The 7454-nt window shown below is 31.6% G+C and overlaps 1 long non-coding RNA gene across 1 annotated transcript; it reads right to left on the bottom strand.

Moving 5' to 3' along the window:
* Window positions 1–1306: 1306 nt before the first annotated feature.
* Window positions 1307–3050, bottom strand: LOC121206626 (uncharacterized). The gene is made up of 3 exons (XR_005901692.1): window positions 2400–3050; window positions 1615–1793; window positions 1307–1415 (listed from the first exon to the last, which is right to left on the bottom strand). It is a non-coding gene; the product is annotated as an uncharacterized lncRNA (long non-coding RNA).
* Window positions 3051–7454: the final 4404 nt, after the last annotated feature.

The following is a 7454-nucleotide window of genomic DNA, read 5'->3' as shown; positions in this document are numbered from 1 at the left end:
TCACATTGTGCCAACATATCAATGTGAATGTTATGAATTAGGCTTGATTGCTTATCTTGATTAATTGTGATTGTATGTTTTCTTAGCCTTGGATATTGTGATTACTTGTGGCAATATTTTAGCCTTCACTAAGCTTGAAAGAGCTCACACTCTTTTATGTTTAACAATGTAGCGATATAGCTGAATCGAGGAGAAGTGAGCCACCAAGTGATCCAATGTGAAACAATTTACCTTGAGTATGTTTGATGTGTTTCCAACTTAATAAAGAAGACAATGTGGGACTAATCTAGAGGATTTTAGACTTGAACTGTTAATGGTTTGTAAATGAACAATATGGATGGTTTAAATGGTTTTTAGAGTTTTTAAAATTGGTTCAGGCAAATTTTACAACGGAACGCTTTGAAAATTTACATGACTTGGTTTTGTATATTGAATTTTAATATGGTAACTTCAATTTCTTAAAATGGTTTTACTGAATATTTTGAATAAAATTTTGATTTTGTCTTTAAACTTTGTTTTGAATTAAATGAGTTTTAAATGTCTTTTTGAGCTACAATTTTCTCTAATGGGTTAAAATAAATCGTAAATTGCCTAGGAAACTTATGGGATTAATTTTACAATTTACGTGTTTATCATTTATTTTGTTTAAAATGACAATTTTACCTCTGATCCTTTTCATTATATTATGACGAACGAAGCATGATTTAGGTTTGTTTGTTTTAAAAAAAAATCTATTTAAGTATTTCTTATGGGTGTGCTAGTTGGTTTGTGGTGTGTTGGTTAACCGGTGAAGAGAGTCATGCAAATGACTAATATGACATTCTGAATTTGGGTCGTTTCGTTCCGTTTGGGTTTAGGGCACCACATCATTTGCTTATCCTACAAAAAATACGTTTGAGTAATTTTCTTAGTTGAATAAAAATTATTGTGCTTTAAGCCAAATTGGGTTAGAAGATATTATATAAAATTTTTTATGTCATTTGGGAAACTTAGTTGATTTTAAAATTTACAAAAAAATAAAATAAAAATGTTTGCTATTTAACTAGTTTAAAATCCAAAGACGAATTTGTAAAGATTTTGTATTTTTGAAAACTTTGTAAATTTTCTTGATTAAAATATTCTTTTAGAAATCAAGTTTCAATTATACAGCAGAAAAAGTGTTTTTAACTAATTTTATATTTCAACCAGGTTTCATGCTTTTTTAAGCATAATTATAAGTTTGTTCAGTTTCAAACATATTTGCATGTAATGTAATTTAAAACCAACCAAAAAATAACTCATGCCACAGTCCAAATAAATTATTACAGTCCCCAAATAGAAATTATTAAATTAAAGTAAAAGTAATTTTTAAAATAAAATAAAAGTTCGAGATGCTCCTTCGTATGTTGAGTTCAAATCCTAACCTCGTGGATTCTCTGTAAAGATAGTAAACGGAGGAGTGAGCTATAAAGCTCATTGTGAATCTTAGCACATAAGATTTTCAGTTATAGTAGGATAAAATAGCAAACAAGCTAATAGTAACATAGTATAACAAATAACATAAATTATATCATGTATGTACATGCTCATATTTAACAGTGCAGTTTATTTTTCAATTTCAAAGAAAATTCTTACCCATCAACTGTTATTCACCACAATAAGAGTGCCTCAGAATTCATCCATTCCTAGACACCGCATTATGGAAAAGCCACCCTTATTTGTAGATAAACTGCTAGAAATATGTGGATAAACCACTAGAATTGTAGATAAGCTGTCAGAACTTCCTCCTTACATATCATCCTGATCCTTATGCACTGCGTTATGGCATAACAAAATCAAAATCAATACAGTAGGCATGCTTCAACATGGAATCAGTTTTAGCATAAATAGTAGGCATGCTTTTCATCATGCATTCAGTAAAATGGTGATAGTAAATATGTTTTAACATGTGATCAAAATATCGGTAACAATATTATGCCATAATATCACAAAACATACGAACCAGAAGAAAACATAGAATAACCCTATACATAATTTAGGTCAAAACTTAAGCCATAGTTAGAGGCACTAACATTTAGCCAGCCCTGGTAATCAAATTTCATTCAGCTAACACCAAAAGCATGCATGCATTTAGTTAGTCACAATTAAGGCATAGATAATTTGAATACTACCAAACATACATAAAATACTTATGGAAAATACTTATACAGACTACATTTAGTTAGAACCCACACCTTAATCCGTACGCCCAAACAACACTAGATCTAATCCTTTATACTCATTTGTTACATATTTGATCAGATTTCGTCTAGATCTGAAATTTGAATGAACAAAGCATACAAAACACACCATAATAGAATCAGTTATGCTAGATCTAGAAAAGATATATAGATCTGATTACTAAATAGAAGAACACTTACTCTTTTGTTCGATGTACATATTTGAAACAAAAACACTCCTATAAATCATATCTGGTCTGACGCGTCCAGATTTGCACCTCGAACGTTAAACACACACAAAAACACACAATTAGATTCGACCATTGATAGATTTGAAAAGGAACCTATATAACTGATTAACATATTTGAAAAGAAAGAAAAAAGATATGGTCGCACATTCGAACACGAGATCTGCTCATGAAAAAAAGAAAAAAAGGTATGGTCACACATTCGAACACGAGATCTACTCATGAAAAACAATTACACTTATTACTTATAGGTCAGAAACAAAAAATTTAGTAGAGATCTGAGCACAGAGATGATTCGACAATAACCAAGCAGAAAATATGATGATTGAATGGAATAAAATAAAAGGATGAGAGGAACAAGAAGAATAGAGAGAGAGCTACGGCATGGGAGGTGGCAAAAAAGGGAGGGTGACAATGTGCAGATGTTATGGAGTCGACGGTGCAAGGTGGTGGCGATAGTGGTTCAAGGTGGTGGAGGGTGGTGCACAAGAAAAAGAAAGAAAGGAAAAGGAAAAGAAAAAGATAGAAGGAGGTAAGGTATGGGGTAGCACAAAAGGATGAGAGAAAGAAATAGTTGATAGAAAATTACAAGAAAGAAAAATAGACTAGGTTTTGAAAGGAGGCAATGTGAACACACAAATGGAAAAAATATGTTTAAATACTAGGGCTTTTAAACCCTACGGGCAATAATAGGGTTAAAAACAAGGGATTTTTGAAATTTTATAAAATGCAAATGAGAGGACTTGAACTTGGGTTTCAATGACAATTTCACTAACACTTAACCAGTAGACCAGTAAATTATTTATTTCCAAATGCACACTACATACAGATATAAATCGAGGCGTGACATCCTCCCATAGAATGGAATATGCCTAAATAAATGAGATAGTATATAATGAACTCGCCCTTTAAGAGGTTTTCCTAAAAAGATGGAATAATAAATCATAAGCTTTGTAAGAGTAGATATATAATGCACTCTCCAATTAGGGGTTCACTTGAATGAGTGAACTCTTTAAAAATAGATATAAAATGAACTCTCCAATGAAAAAGGTTTGCCTAAATGAGTGAATTCAATAAGAATAGATATATAATGAGCTCATAAACATTATCTTCAATTTAACGACTTGATTCTTGTAAGTTTCAGAAAAGCATGTTTTGGTCTAGAAACTTTAAGTCGAGCTGGATTGGAAGTTGAATCTTAAAAATTATGAGTAAAATATGGGACTAAGAAACAAAATTAGTTAATAATTAAGTCAATTAAGTTAGTCTAAATGGTATTAGGGTTAAATTGCATAGCGATTAAAATGAATAGAAAATTGATTAGAAATTTTATAAACCCTTAAAAGCTAATAACCAAGTCCTCAGAAATAAATATTCCATAATTAATAATATGGTAGTGGAATTCCATGGCTTTCTCAACTATTATTTATTAATTAACTTTAAATGATATGATTAGTGATAGGTCAGTGATTTATTAATTTAATTAAATCACTCATCATATATATTTACCCTTAAGTGTGAAAGTGAAAATAAACATCATCTTCATTCTCTTTCTCTTCAAACTGTAGCAAAATAAGGAGTAAGAAGAAAATTTCTATATTGCATTCGTTCTATATTAATTAAGGTGAGAAAGATTTCATTTGATTTTTGTATAGATTTTTAATCATCCAAGATTAGAAATTCATGCCTATGTGTTAGATTTCTTAATTTTTGAGTTTTAATAAAGGTTTCATTAATGAAAAATTGATGAAATTAAGCTTGATAGAGATAGATTTAAGAATAAAGAGTTTAGATTATGTTACTAATAAATTAGAAAGTAAGGAAAAATGTTGATTTTTTTCAGAAATCGAACTAAACCATATAATGAAAATTTATGATATTAGGGATTGAATAGAATAAGTTGAAAGTTGTTAGGAAATTATGTTATATATTGAAAGCTAGGGGTACTTAGTGAAGAAATATGAAATCATATTTCAATTCAATGAAGAGAATTGTAAATTATGAGGGGTTTGAATATTAGGGTTTTAAAGGACTAAACTGAATTGAATACATTCATGTTTGATTTTGTTGAATTGCATTTAATTGTGTGATTAACGATGCTTCTGTAATTGTATTATCAAATGTAGCTAAAGGCGACATTGGATCGTCAAAGGCAAAAGGAAAGGAAAAGAAGAACATCATATAGTTTTCGCGATTTGTGCTTTTATAATTCAATTATAATTTGCTTTTGTAGATTAATTGGTTGCTATAATCAAATATAAATGTACATCGAGGTAATGGTATGTTTCACTATAAATTTTGAATAATGGATTCGATTGGTGATATTTAGAATATGTGATAAATATTTGAGATTGTATTTGCTATGTATATAAATGTTGAGACATTGATATTATGATGATATGTGTCTCAAATGTGATTATGATGTTAATGCCCTGTTAAATGATGTTAGATGTAGTTCGGGTATAGTTTGCATACCATAGGATCATTGATATATTGATTTAAAGTCATCATTGTCGAGCAATCCAGATGGTAGAATGAACAATACGAACAAATAGTGAAAGTTATCGTTGCTGGGCAACCCGGGTTGGTGGAATTTACATATTCTAAAATTCATCTTTGTCGGGCAACCCAGGATGAAAGAGTAAAGTAGATCCAAGTATCCATCCTAGTGTCTATCGTTAAATAACATAATCTAAAATGAATAAGTATTGAAATTGATATTAAAATGTGAAATGAATAAGAAAGTTGGAAATTGATGTAATGAGTTAAAATAGTATTTATCAAAATAATTTATTCTTGTTATATACATACTTAGTTTATTGTTAATGCAATATGTTTGGATTTGAATTATATTAGGACCATTGAGTATTTAATACTCAGCATACAATTTTTATCATATTCGTGTGTACGTCTCAGACAAGGATTTCTGTAGGTTGAAAGTGTCGAAGCATCCATGCTCAATAACTGAGCTCAAGAAACATTTTGCTACTTCTTTTGTACGCATATATGTGTTTTAGTTAGAATGCCATGTACCTAGGTTGTTTTGGCATTTTGTTCAAGTGTTCATTTTGCTATATTTGGTATTTGACCTATATGGTTTTAAAAGATGAAATTTAACCTTTAATTAGTAGATAAGTATACTAGTTTATATAAATTTGGTTTTGAGAAATAGTTGATTAGATGGTGATACATTGATGATTATTATTTGATGATGTTTGATTGTGTTTATATGTGTTAGATTGATGATTTTATTTTGATGTTAAGTTTATGTAAACTTAAGGTGCCATTTGGTATAGTTAGGACATTTAAAAATATTCATTTTAGGCCAATTTACCTTTGAGCCTCGAGATAGCATGAGCATGTCTCGAGTCCATAAAAACAAATTTTACCTAATAATTCAACCTATATGCTTAATGTCTCGAGACTTGACAAGCTAGTCTTGAGACAATTCTATTTAAGCCTCGAGACAAGTGGCCTTTGTCTTGAGATAGGTGAACTTTGAAGCTAAATTAAGAAAACAATGGAGGTTGATCTCGAGACATAGTCTCAAGACATATGAGACCATGTCTTGAAAAAATCTAACTTTGAAGCAAAATACCTAAAATAGATTGGACCCTGTATCGAGACTGAATTAAATTATTAAACATCTATGAAATTATTATTGTGATTAATATGAATGATGTTTATGTTGTAAATGATATGATAAAAGAAGTACGTTGGCCTGAGTTGGTTCAGCAACGTGATGTGACATCACATACTCAGGATTGGTAAAAAGGGTCGAGTATGGGGTGTTACCTTTAATTCCTTTTGTTCCTTTTTAGTGTTTTTTCTTTTTAATTATGTGACATTATCTTGTCCACAAAGATAAACTTATGTTAATCTTATGACTTATGTAAAAATATTATTATCTTACCTAGTGCATTGTAGTTTGTTTTTAACGAGTTAAGGTATTAAAAAGGCTACATTTGATGGGTCTCTAGAGCCTTAAGAGGTTTTATCAGGTCTAACATTGGGCCCATTAGTTGGCCTATGATAGAAATGGCAAGGATCCTTAAGAGACTCACTTGATAAGGCATTGGAGCCTTGAGGTTTAACTAAAAGCAACATTGGGGCCCTCAAAAGAGTATTGTTTATCGAGAGCTTCCTTTCTAGCAGTCACATTTTAACGAGTTGAGGCCTTATAAGGGTACATTCGACGAGAATTGGAGCCTTAAGAAGTTTAACTAGAAGCAATATTGGGGTTTTTGGTGGGACATTATTAACATAGAGATACTTTGTTTGTAGTCACATTTTAACGAGTTAAGGCCTTAAGAGGCCACACCTGATAGGAATTTGGAGCCTTAGGAGGCTTCGCCTCCTATATTGGGTCCTTCAAAAGGTTAATGACAATGCAAAGGTGCCTTAGTGAATGTGTTGTGCCTATTGTAACCATATTACAATAGATACCAAATTACACAACCTACACATAATAACTGTTTTTTAGATTCCTATGAACATAATTGGGTATACATACCTAGGTGAAGGGGAACTTTATTTATAACATCTCTTTAGATACCTTGTGTTCCATATCCTAAAGATGGGTTGATAGATGACATCTCTTTAGGTTCCTTGCACTTTATGTCCTTGGGATGGGTTGATTATTGAGTCGTGGTAATTGAGTTCTCCATGTCCGTTCTTTCTTGAAAGTCTATAGGAAGTCTTTAGGCTAGCTTTTCACCTTGGGGTATGAGTGAGGTGGATCTTTAGGGTGCGACTGAGGTGGCCCCTTAGTGTGTAGAGAGGTGCCTCCCTAGGGTATAGTGAGGTAGCCCTTTGGTAAGGAAAATGTGGTCTTTAGGGTGTGGTGAGGTACCTATTGGTAGCGCATATGTTAAACCTCTTTACTGTACTGGAGGGGGTTCACTTGGAGTGCGGGTGAGGGGCTTCCTTAAATGTGGTAAAAGGCTTTCTAGTGTGTAGGCGAAGGGCCCCTTTGGGTTTTCGTTAACAGCCTTATTGTGTAAGGGTG

Source organism: Gossypium hirsutum, chromosome A09 (assembly GCF_007990345.1).
Source record: "Gossypium hirsutum isolate 1008001.06 chromosome A09, Gossypium_hirsutum_v2.1, whole genome shotgun sequence".
Taxonomy (NCBI): domain Eukaryota; kingdom Viridiplantae; phylum Streptophyta; class Magnoliopsida; order Malvales; family Malvaceae; genus Gossypium; species Gossypium hirsutum.
This window is presented reverse-complemented; position numbering and strand designations above follow the sequence as displayed.